The 13,482-nt window shown below is 30.2% G+C and overlaps 1 pseudogene; it reads left to right on the top strand.

The window, feature by feature from the left end:
* The first annotated feature begins 10,658 nt into the window (after positions 1-10,658).
* LOC114747098 (lipid transfer protein EARLI 1-like) lies at positions 10,659-11,236 on the top strand (annotated as a pseudogene).
* The last annotated feature ends 2,246 nt before the right edge of the window (positions 11,237-13,482 follow it).

Raw genomic sequence — 13,482 nt, 5'->3', positions numbered from 1 at the left:
GGTTGCAAGGGGCTTGAAACGTCTGACATCCAAGCGGACCCAATTCATGATACGCCACTTCTCATTGACAATATAATAAAAGTACTACAATATAAAAGCTAAATAATTAATTTGGATAGATTAAAAAAATTACTTAAACTAGTCGTTTATAATAAATAAGTATTGATTTTTGTATAATACTCTTTCTACTCATGGCCATTATTGTAACTATCCGATCCTGTAATGGAATATGTGCAAACAAAGTGGATACCTTAAGAAAAAGGATTATAAATTTGAGAGATACAATGAATTGAGATCTTAAATATAAGACCATAGTAACCCCTTATTTGTATATTTAAGACCGGAGGCAGTATCCATTAAGGTTACCTTAATGCCATAAGTTGCCTAATCTGATACAGTATACACGGAGATATGTAGAAGGACAAGCATTGGGTAGCTTTAATTTATAGCAATCTTATAGGTGTATCAGTTGATGTTTTATACTGCATATAATATTTATTTTGATTCCTAATTGACATTATATTGTTGAACAATCTTAATTAGGGAAAGAATTTTCTCACAGAGTTGGGACACTCTAATTAAGGAATCAATCACTACACCAATGAAGCCAAAGCATGTTCCTCAAGTGTCTAGCAAAGGTGTAATGATTGTAACGGACAAGCTGTGGCTTCATTACTACCTCCAGTCTTTAACATAAGAGCCACTTAACTTATTTGAATAGATTAAAAAAAAATTAGTTAAGTTAGTTATTTGTAACAAATATAAGTCGATTTTCCTAAAGCAACCCTTTTAATCATAATCACCCTTAAATGGCAACCTCTTGACATGCGTAATTAATGAGGATATTTTAGAGAATAAATTACGAATTTTAGAAACAAAGTAAATTGAAATCTTATATTTTAGAACCAAATTCAATCATCAACTAGAAACAAAATAAATTGAAGTTTTATATTAAGGGGGTCAGAGGTAGTACATAGGATGACCCATTGCAATCATATGCTGATTATACATCCGTTTGCTAAATCATAGTTCATTGACTTTGCTCTGCAGATATTGTTGCCTATTGGTGCTTATAGGACAAGCGATTAACCTAAATAGTCATGGAAAGAGGCTATTACTTGAGGAACTCAGATGCTAAGGTGGGAATACCGTGTAGCTGTCCTTCACGGTAGGGCTAACAATGCATGTCTGCCCCATGCCTACCTTCTTCCACTTTCATCCATTGCTCAATGAAAAACTAGAGCTCTCCTAATTGCATCTGCACTTGATTTTCCCTCTTCCATGATCAGCCTCTTAAGCATCTATAACACAACCAACAACCTTTGAGTAATAGTTCCAAACATATACATACACACACATATATCTATAGGCTAAAGTATACATTTGGTCCTTTAACTTTATATAAGGTTTCAATTTGGTCCCTTAACTTTAAAAATCTTACATTTGGTCCTTTAATCCTAAAATTATTAGGCTTCAATGATGATTTTTTTAACAATCATGAATATTTTAAAAATTAAACTTAATATGTTAGCATTTGAGAATATTTTATCAACATTTAAGATCTCAATTTCATTATTTTTTTTTAAAAAAATTTAGGGTTAAAGGATTAAAAGTATATTTTTTAAAGTTAAGGGACCAAATTGAAATTTTGTGCAAAATTATAAGACCAAATATATCATTTAGCCTCTCTCTCTCTCTCTCTCTCTCTCTATATATATATATATATCATTATTGTTAAACTCACAATTGACTGTTTGATTTTAATGTTTTTATATTTTTAGCATATAAAATCATGTCAATTCACTCTTAAACTCATACTAATCCATAAACTCTATTGAACTTATGAGTTCACTCATCAAGTTTACTATTTTTATATTTTTAGCTTATTAAATCGTGTTAACTCGTGTTAAAATTTTTGACTTAGCTATGTTTATTGACTTTATATATTAATTTCATAATTTTTTTTGAATATGTTAAATTAGGAATGCTGATGGATTTAATTTCAATTATTTAGATTTAAAATATATTTAAATGAAATTATTTTCATTTTTATATTTTGATTATTTAATTATATATTTTTAATATCACTTTATTAATAAAAATACGAGTTTATTATTTGAATTTGCAATCCAAGTTCATATTCCTATCATGAGTTTGTTTAAATTCTTGAGTTTGACAAACTTGTATAAGAGGAGAAATGGATTTCGGTTTCATTGCCTCGACTCAAATCCATGAGTTTGTTTAAATTCTTGAGTTTAACAAACTTGTATAAGAGGAGAAATGGATTTCGGTTTCATTGCCTTGACTCAAATCCATGAGTTTGTTTAAATTTTTGAGTTTGACAAACTTGTATAAGAGAAGAAATGAATTTCGGTTTCATTGCCTCGACTCAAACAGAGTTTGTTTAAATTCTTGAGTTTGACAAACTTGTATAAGAGGAGAAATGGATTTCGGTTTCATTGCCATGATTTGAGTCGAGGCAATGAAACCGAAATCCATTTCTCCTCTTATACAAGTTTGTCAAACTCAAGAATTTAAACAAACTCATGATAGGAATATGAACTCGGATTGCAAATTCAAATAATAAACTCGTATTTTTATTAATAAAGTGATATTAAAAATATATAATTAAATGCTCACCGGATTATGTTGTTGAAAGCTCACCGGATTACTATATATATATAGAGCTGATCAAAGGATTAACGCTGTTTCCATTTTGTGATGGTAACTGAATATATTGTTGGATGTTTCAATGCACTTATCGCGGACCAAGGATACAATTTATTTTTAGCTAATAGCTTTTATGAACACATGAGATGAGATATGGTCTACATTCATAATTAATGTTGCAAGATACAAGTTAAGTGATATATTTGTATTAAATAATTGAAATATACATGCATATTACTTACTCAAGGTTAATGTATATTTGAATATATTGGTGATTATGGATACAAAGATTCTTTCATTTTATTGAAAAACTAAAGAAGAATCTTTCACCTAATTGAATTTATTAGATTCATGAATATTGAGGAAAACCAAGAATGAACGGCCAAACTAATACTCTTTTGGTCTTAAATATATGACCTAAAAACTAATACTCCTCCAGTCTTAAATATATAAAAATGGTTCTAAATATAAAATATATTTATCATATTTATTAATTTTTTAAAAAAATTATCCCTATTGATACTCACTCAATTATAATCAAGTAGGAGAGAGAGAGGATATTGAAAAAAAAAATATGATTATGGTATTTTCCTTATAATTAACTAACTTACTTAACTTTTTTAATCTAATTAAATTGGCTAAATAGATATTACATTTCTAGAGGAATATTGTACAATCTGACGTGGACTAAATATTAATATGTACTACTTTCGGTCCTAAATATAAGAGTTAGTTGACTAAGTTAAGTAGACTAAGAAAATAAGTTAAGTTAAATATTTATAATAAATAGGTATTGTCTGTTCTAAAATATTCTTACTAATTAAGTGTATTGGTTAAAACTATCATTATTAGAAGAATTATCTTGAAAAAAATATATAAATATGAGAGTCAAAGTCGATTGAGATCTTATATTTAGAATCAAAATAAAAATTAAATAAAAAGACTAAAGGTAGTGCCTAGCAATTTGTTTCCCTCGGGTTGGGTCAAGGGATATCCAATGCAATTTTATCATGGACCGACACATTTTATATTGCTCTGGCGCCTTGTACCAACACACACACACACACACACAGAGCTATGGCCACTGTAAATTTTGTTTATTGTTTTACTATTTTAAAAATAATTTAGCTATAAAAAATATTTTTCCAGTGAAAGTAATATTTTTTTGCAAAAAGATAGAGTAAGTGGAGGGAAAATTTTCTCCTTTCTATTGTATTAAATAAAATGAGAGGAGCAGCAGAACTCCTCCGTTTTAAATCGCTTTCAATCAAAAGCGAGAGGATTTTTCTACCATAAATTACAAATTGGTGATAATTATGGAGATTAAAAATTCAACTTTCCTCACTAGTTATTTTATTATGAAGGTGTGAAATATATGGGTTCTTCCTATAATAATGGCTCGTTGATGAAAGAATTTTTGCTAAAGGGAAGAAACAACTCAGCTTCTGGTCTTAGGGACCAAAAATATTGTTCCATATATCAAAAATCTTTAGGCAGAATCCAACGAAGTCAAATTTTAGGAACTAAAACTATTAATTTCAAATTTCAAGAACTAAATGAGGTCAAATTTCAGGAGACGTAAATCACTGGTTTCAAATTTTAAAGATAATAAATAAAATGAGATCAAATTTTATAGACTAAAGATGATATTAACTTTTTTTTTGAATTTAAGTATATTTGACTAATTGGATATTCACTCTTGGGTGGGTCCTTGTATCATCCATGGATCCGGGCCTGTATGTGCGCTACTCCTAGATTTGGGCTTCCATTATCTTCATAGTCAGCTAGGCCGGCCCACTTAAATGATTGGATAGAATGTGAAGACCTTTTTTTTTTTTTTTGCCCTTTTCAATAGAAAAAGAAAAGCATTGTACCCCCAAAAAAAAAGAGAAAGCATGAGGAGATCGGTTGGCCTTGGTTCTAACGGAAGGAGCTTTATCCGTTTAATTGTACAGATACAAAATTTCATTGTATAGAACTGCTTCATGCAAATAGTCCACCTACAGTTCAATTTAGTGTCAATTAGAATATATGTCTACATTTATTATTCAATAGTGTCTCAAACAGTATTGTTTCTAATAAGAGGATATTTATATCTAACAAAAAAATAGTTTAATTATATACTATCCAAACGAATTAAACTATTAAGTTATTCAACTAATCACAATGTATATAAAATCTATCATCAAACCTAGGTAAACTATGTATACAGGAACTAATCAAGACTAACTTTTTTTATCACAAGTCCATAAACATAAATTGTGCCAAAAGTTTCCAATAACATTAATATCCTGATTTGCATATGGTTCTAAGTTTTCAAATATTTGCAAATTTGAATCAAATGAATACAATGTAATTACCTACCTCAAAAAGCAACAATTAAACTCAAAATATTCAAACAAGCATGAGAAAACTAATTAATATCGTTGGGATAAAATATCTAATTACCTAATCTAATTTCTCAATACAACTAGTTTGAATAATTTTATACATGTAGCAGAGAAAACACAATAGTGAAAGTAAACAAAAACGTATTTAAAGTATAATGATTTGATAGACATAGCTATTTCAGTTTCATGCCTCTTTTATGCATTTCATCCATTATAAAAGTAGGTTGAAACCCTCCTATCATCAATTAAACATCATTCATCCAAAAAAAGGATGTGCAAGTTGTTAATATTGCTTTATAATTTCCATTAATTAAATTTTACTTTTTTTGATGTTACATTAATTAAATTTTACGAGAGTGAAAATTTTACAATAATACGAAAAGAATATAAATACTTGTTTCATTCAAAGTTTTGATTAGTGTGCATTTTTTAAAGATTCAATTCACTCTTCATGTAAAACTAAATCATGAGAATCAAAAAATTAAATTAAAAATACTACTTTCGATCCTTAATACTACCTTGGGTCCTTAATATAAAAGTTTATTTGACTTTTTTTTGTCCTAAATATATGACCCTAATTCATTTTGTCTGTCATATTTATTTATTTTTTCCTAAGGTAGTTCTTGCAATAATAGTAGTTCTAATCAATACACTTGATTAATAAGAATATTTTAAGAAAGACAATATCTATTTATTACAAATAACTAGCTTAACTAGTTTCCTTAATTTATTCAAATTAGTCAACTAGCTCTTATATTAAGGATCGAAGTTAGTATAAGATTCGATTGACTGATTTGGAAAGATTAAGAAAACTAAAAATTACTTTAAAATATTTATATTTATCATTTTTTTAAAACTAATTTGCTTAACTTATAGGCTGATATATAATCTAATAATATATATAAGTATTTCAGAAAGATCATGTAAGATATAATATAATGTAGTAATTTTTTTTAGCTTTATTAATCTATTCAAATTAGTCAACTGAGTTTTATATTAAGGACCGAAAGTAATATATAGTAACACAAATGAATGCTCCCCATGTATGCCAAATAACAACTTATATATAAATATAAATATATATATATATTTATATATATAAGAGCACCATACCAACTCCAACTGATCATTATTCTTTAATCTTTATCAATCATTTTATATGGCTCTAATAGTTAAGAGGCTAATAGTTCGACTGATTATTCTGATAGTTATTAAATTCATATAAACGTGTAAATTCCTTTCTTCTATACCCAGATATTGTAGCTTTTATTTGAAAATTAACATGACTAATTTGGCTAAGTTAATGTAATGTAAAACTCAATTGACCTAATCCATTTTTGGCGATAAACTATGATCTGTCAATTAAGATAAGTGCCCCCTTCCTGTTAAAACAAAATTTTTAGAATTCTTAATTTGGAGCAATCATGCTAGCGTGTCTTGTCTGGGTTCATTTCAGTATTCCTACTCCAAATTAAGAAAATTTGAGCTTCTCTTGATTGTTATTAATGTTTTACAATTTGAGGCTTCATTAATAGCTTTTCCTGTAACCTTATCCTAGTGAAAGAACAAATCAATGAGATTTTGCATTTAGTGATTAAAATAGTGAAAAGTCCGATGCTTTTGTTTTGTTCGTTAGAGTCTCCATGGCAAGTTGCTTTTCAAGGCCAAATGTTTGAATCGGGAAAAAGAAGAAGCTAATTTTAAGATTCTGAAATCCCTATTAGGGGACAGAGAAGAATCTAGATTTCATTCCTTCAACAGTGTTACCAACTTTTGGTCCAAAAAAGAAAAAAACAGTGTTACCAACTTCACAAAGGGAGAAAATGCTGCAAACCAAAAAAATTAAGAGAAAAAAATCCTTTATATTCCAGACTGCTCTTTTTTCTTTGTATGTGCCATCCCTCCTTTATCTTTATATTATTAGTTTATTATTGTGTTTTACATTATTAAGCAACATTTTTCTTTTTCATCCTCCAGCATCAGTAATTTGAAGGAAGAACTTTTTTTCCCCCAATAAAATAAGACAAATATATTTTTTCAAAAAAATCAATTATGCAATACGAATGTTTTATCTACCAACTCTCCCTCACTATATTAAAGAATGTTTCAGGGACAAGTTACAAATCTAAAACCTAATAAATAATGCAACTTATTATGAACCTTATATTTCATAAGACTATAGTATGTGTGATAAACGAGATAAATATTAACTTAGAGAGTAGTCTATGACTTACTGAAAAGGAAATTCTGAAGAATTGAAAAAATTAGACAGATAATTGTGAATAAAAGAGAAAAAGACGATCGAAGACAGAGGTGCGAGGCCATAGGAAATTAAAGGCCGGATTTATTGTGTGTGTAGATTAATTAGATGAACAATCCTCATAGAGATTTTCAAAAATATCTGTATTATTTATGATTTGCATGAATTTCAAATTTTACTTTGTTGATCGATATTGGTATTAGTATTTATATATCTTGCATAAAAAAGTGTTTATATATCCCCTCCGGTCCATTTTGTAATAGCCTGATAACTAAATTATGCAGTTTAAAAAAATAGTTAAAATTATTTAAAAGTAATAAATAGCTAAGAAATGAAATTTTTTTTCCAAGCATAACCTTATTTATAAGGAGCAAGTAAGAGGAAAAAAATATGAAAGATATAAAATTAACTATGGGCAAAAATGATAAAAACATGTTAAATATTCAGATAGCCACAAGTATGATCTTATAAAAAGGATTAAGAAAAATTACAGATTCTTATAAAAGAGATAGAAAGGAGCATCCAATATGGGGATCACACAGAAAATAGGGTCAACAGATTTGTTATGGAAAACCACCGGTCGTCACGATAAGGACTTTTGTTTGAAATGACATTTCTTGGACGCAATTTGATGAAAAAGAAATCATTAATTGTTGAATCATATGTAATTGTGTTGATCCATATCTGATTGTTTGTGATCTAGAGATCTCCACTAGCAATATTACTACATTCAATTAATTTATTAATTATAGGGAAAATTAGTGAAAACTTCCTTTTTTAAAAAATTTTATTAATAAGAAGTACCTAAAATTTGCAAAATATATAAAATAATATTTCAAATTACTGATACTTTATGTATGTTAAAATTAACAAATTCAGACTTTTCTAACCAATAAAATTTTTAAATATGGAGATTTCACCTATTTATTTTATTATATGGGTAGATTTTGGATGGCTCCACACGGTGGCAATAATAATAAATAATTAAAAAAATAATTAAAAGCAGAGAGAGCACACTGGTTCCGAAAACCCTCGATATTGATCCATCGGCTGAATCAGGTTTTGGTGGACCCCATCATAGAGGAATCCCGTGACTCGTTTCACTATTATTAATTATATTAATTAATTAGTGATAATCACAAATGATTGTGATCACATTATAGAAAATTATCTGAGCCCAGGATTTTATTTGCTACAGTAAATATAAGTTCTTGATCGATGGCAAGTACCAATGCACGTGGAACTCTTGGGTCTGTGTAATTTCACTGACTCACTTGGAATTGCTTGTTTCAGTAATTTTGCGTGAAAGTACATTTTCATTCATGTCTATTCATTTTAATTCAATCTCTGAGAGAGATTTGCTTTTGTCGTTAATTACCCGAATATCAATCTTCTCTTAATTACACAACACAACACATATTAAGATGATGCGAATGAATTAACAATATATATATATTAACCATCAGCAAACACAGCACAAAAGCAATTAAGATGATATTGGAGAGGGAAATAAACAATAGATTAGTTCCCAGCAAATAGACTAAAGGATTAACTATATGGAAGAGAGTTTTTGTTTTCTTCGAATCGTCTTGTTGGGAACTATTCCCAGCTCCAATCTTAAATACTAGCTAATACAAGAACTAGTAGATGAATCTGTTTTAATCCTAAATACTACCTCCGGTCCTTAATATAAGACCCCGTTTGACTTTTAGTTTGGTCCTAATTATAAGACCCCAATCCATTTTGTCTATCATATTTATGCATTTTTTCCCAAGATAATCTTTCTAATAATGATAGTTCTAACCAATACACTTAAGTAGCAAGGATATTTTAGGAATGACAATACTTATTTGTTACAAATAACTAACTTAACTTACTTCCTTAATCTCCTCAAATTAGTCAACTGGGTCTTATAATTAGGACCGGAGGTAGTATAACACTACTTCTGATCATAGATATAAAATTTAGTTTGGGTGCATAATTTGCATTACAAACTATAACTTATATTTGAGACCGAAGGTAGTATATCAATTTATTGTCTCTCCTAAGCAGAATATTTAGGACCGAAGGTAGTATATGTTATATCTAGGATAGAAAGTAGTATATGTTATAATTTTTCCTCAAACTCTCTCCCTTTTGATAACACATATTATGTGATTAATAGGTAGTTTTCAATACAAATGAATAAAAAGAATACTTTAGAGAAACTAACAAATTTTTTCTACAAATAACTTAACTAATTTTCTTAATTTTTAAAAACTAATTATCTAACTCTTTCATTTAGAATTGGAAGAAGTATGCATCCAACCAAAGGATTCAATAATATTACCCTACCTCATTTCATCTTCTTTAGCAGCAAATTCAGACCCATGAGCTTTAATAATGATTCGATCATACCAACCACCAAACCTATGGTTGGATAGGAAGAAAATTACATACGAAAGAATGCTAGAACGGAGAACTCCCTAAAATAATAAAATTTTTGCTATTTTTAGAAGTCTTCCTTCCTAGTAGTCCCTATCTCCAATCTTGCTCTCATTTTTTTCCTCCGTCAAAACATACCCCAAAAATCATTTCCAACTAAAGTTGAATAATCATTTACAAAAAATTTATGAACACCGCACACGTACTCACAAATTCACACGAGAGAAATCATTATTTTCGTAGATGCTATGGTGGAGGGGCCAAATGTCAAACTAACACTAAATTGTGTCCTGTTCCAAAGGAGGCTTCCGTGTCCTGTCACTATAAGTGCTTTCTTTTCCCTTTGACAAATAAAGTATAGCACCGCCCCTTGGTTGTAGAAAGTTAAAGAGACACCATCAACAAATTGTTCATATTTTCCAAAGGCACACAAGTTTGAATAATTTCATTATCAATAATATGTATAAATAATTTGTAATAGCTAGACAGAAATTTAGATCGAATTTAATAATTGAGTTGTATTGACTCTTAAGCAAGAAACTAGGGACACGCAGTACACAAACCCACATGCAAAAGTTTTTTTTTTTTTTTGGGGCGGGGAACCAGAAGTGTGTAATAATTCCATTTAATTTAAGTTTTCCAGTGGAATCGAATATGGATTGCTATCGGCAATTGTAAAATTTGAATGGATCCACAGATCGATGTGGCAATATGTCAGTCGCTCTCTCATAAACATTCAAAATTCTGCCAAATTATGAGCTTCCCTGTGCCAGCTAAAAGTTCCCAAGTTCACACATGGTTCCTTTATTAATTGCTCATCTTGATGCCCTAATTTTCTGGCTCAAGTTTTTTTAATATTATTCTCCACGTCAGATCCTCACTATATAAACCCTACCATTGCTTCGAATAACTCCATCCCCACAAACAGTCTTCTTCTTATAGCACTTATTGCGACTAAACTCTTTAGTGCTTAGCTTCTTCTTCTTCAATGGCTTCTAAAACTTCCTCTTTTGCTCTTTTCCTTGTTCTCAACCTCCTCTTCTTTTCACTTGTCACGGCATGTGGCTCATGCGGGGGCTACCCTAACCCGAAGCCGAACCCAAGGCCCCGGCAAACCCGAACCCCCAACCTAGCCCGTCCGGAAGTGGTACATGCCCTCGTGATGCCCTAAAACTAGGGGTATGTGCTAATGTTCTGAACGGTTTGCTTAACGTGACCCTTGGACAACCACCAGTGACCCCTTGTTGCTCTTTGCTTAATGGACTTGTTGACCTTGAAGCTGCCGTATGCCTTTGCACTGCCTCAAAGCTAACATTTGGGCATTAACCTCAACCTTCCTATCTCTCAGCTTGCTCAATGTCTGCTCTCGCAAAGTTCCTCGTGGCTTCCAGTGTGCCTGATAAGTATACAAAAAATTAGCTTCTTCTTTTTCTTTCTTCGATGATGATGTGGCCTTTCTCAATCGGTTTTTCGACTTTACATTTCTAGTCTAAACCATATGAAGATGATGACGACGACTTTATGTATCTTGGATTATTGTTGTTGTTTGTTATAAACACCTCGTTAATTTGTGGTTTCTCTGTCATTTGTGTGCATGGGACTATGGTGAATAATCTCCCCATATTTACTACTCGGGTAAATTTGTAAGGGGGAAGAAAAGAGACATGAAAGTTTATAGTTGTGATGATCACAGATTCTTCTCTTATAATTTGTTCTTCATTTTTAATTTGCAGCGCAACAATATTATATCTGTTCAAGTGTTTTTATTTTATTCAGTATTCACCTGGGCAGATTGTGCTCTTCTCCTGCCTTCCAGCCCAGCATGAATAAATCAACAAGGAACTATTTATTTTCTCCTTAAAAAAAAATTACAATGAGGTCCGAAGAAAGAAAATAATTACAAAACAAATATCAAAAGTTGTTATTTCTTACTTTAAAACTTATCATTAGAGACTGCTTAGATTGTTATTAGGACTTTTTACTAATTATTTTCTTTTTTGAAACCTTATTGTAATTCTCCAAAAACCAAAACAAAAAAGCACAAAAATTAGAACCAGCTCGTAGCAAGCTGGCCCTCGGTAAAATTTTGTCACGACATTCAGTATGATTAATATTACAAAAAAAAAAAAAAAACCAAAGCCTGTTACGACCTGTAACAATAAGGGTCATATGCATGTACATACACATACATAGATACATACATACATATGTAATAGCAACTTTTCCCTTATTAATCGATCTTAGCCACCAGATCACTCATACTTGCGTACTATATTTGTGCTCTTAAATAATGATTCGATTGGTTACATACAATAATAATTTGATAAGGAAAAAGAATCAATTGAGAAAGGATACATAGTTTTCGCACACACAAACATATGGTCTTCAACTTAGTTTTCTTCCTCTCATAAAGTGTATGATTAGGGCATACCTGCAATTAGGTTGTTATTAGGATTTTAAGTAATTAGTTTCCTTCCTTGAAACCTCATTGTAATTCTCCAAAAACCAAGAAAGAAAGCACAAAAATCAAGAACCAGCTAGTAGCAAGCTAGCCCTCGGTAAAATTTTGTCAGGACATTCAGTATGTTTAATTTGCAACCAAAAAAAAAAAAGCCCAGAGCCTGTTACGACCTGTAACAATAAGGTCATGTACATAGATACGTACATACATATGTAATAGCATCTTTTCCCCTATTAATCGATCTTAGCCAACAGATCACTCATACTTGCGTACTATATTTTGTTTCTTAACAAATGATTCGATTGGTTAGATACAATAGTAATTCGATAAGGAAAAATAATCAAATTGAGAAAGGATACATAGTTTACACACACACACGCATACACACACCACACACACGTCTTCAACTTGGTTTTCTTCCTTTCAAAGTGTATGATTAGAGCATGCCTGTAACATCATGACGTAGCATGTCGTTTTGTTTTGGAACATTACATATATAAGACACTAGGAATCGATCCTACTTTTTATTTGTGTTGTCTGAAGAGGGGGAATATATTGATTAATATATACATATACATATATATATTGATTGAAGTTTGTTTGTGGGAACTTTGGTTCTTTTGGGCAATATTACTGTTGATCTATCCCGTGAGCTGGGACGAACAAACATGCTTTTGTCACGATTGAAAAGGATAGAATAAAGAATGTGTTGTGCACTTTCATGTGAAAATCTTTACAAAAGATTAGATTTTCCATGTTCTCTGAATATCACATCTTTCATAAGAATTAATATATTTACACTATTGGTATCATATCAAGTTGAAAACTTTTGCACTTTGTCTAAATTCATGAAAAGATATCTAATATAGTGATGTGTTTTTCTGGTTCACTAGTGCCAAACACAAATTCAACTACGTGATTATTTCACATCATTTATTTGAAGAACACAAGTGGTAATATATATGAACATATTTCACCTTGTTTTAAATAAATTCATTTCGGGGCCAATTGCCTACTAGCTGTCACCGTAATAGCTATTTTCCGCTACTCCTATTTCTACCACATCTCATTTGTAGTAGCGGAAATGCATTTTTAACTTACACAAACATAATATTAGTAGTAGTGGTTAATACAACAATATCTTATCCAATACTGTATTAAATCATATTCATATCTTAAAAATCTTTTCATTTGCAATTTGAACTCTTAATTAACCTTATTTTAAAGGACTCAAGTTCTTTTCACTCAATCTACTCATCATTCACACATAATAACAA

This window comes from Neltuma alba, unplaced genomic scaffold (assembly GCF_004799145.2).
Source record: "Neltuma alba isolate B1F8T4 unplaced genomic scaffold, ASM479914v2 tig00005200_pilon, whole genome shotgun sequence".
NCBI classification, from domain to species: Eukaryota; Viridiplantae; Streptophyta; class Magnoliopsida; order Fabales; family Fabaceae; genus Neltuma; species Neltuma alba.
Note: the sequence above shows the minus strand (reverse complement) of the source record. Positions and strands in the feature narration are given on the sequence as shown.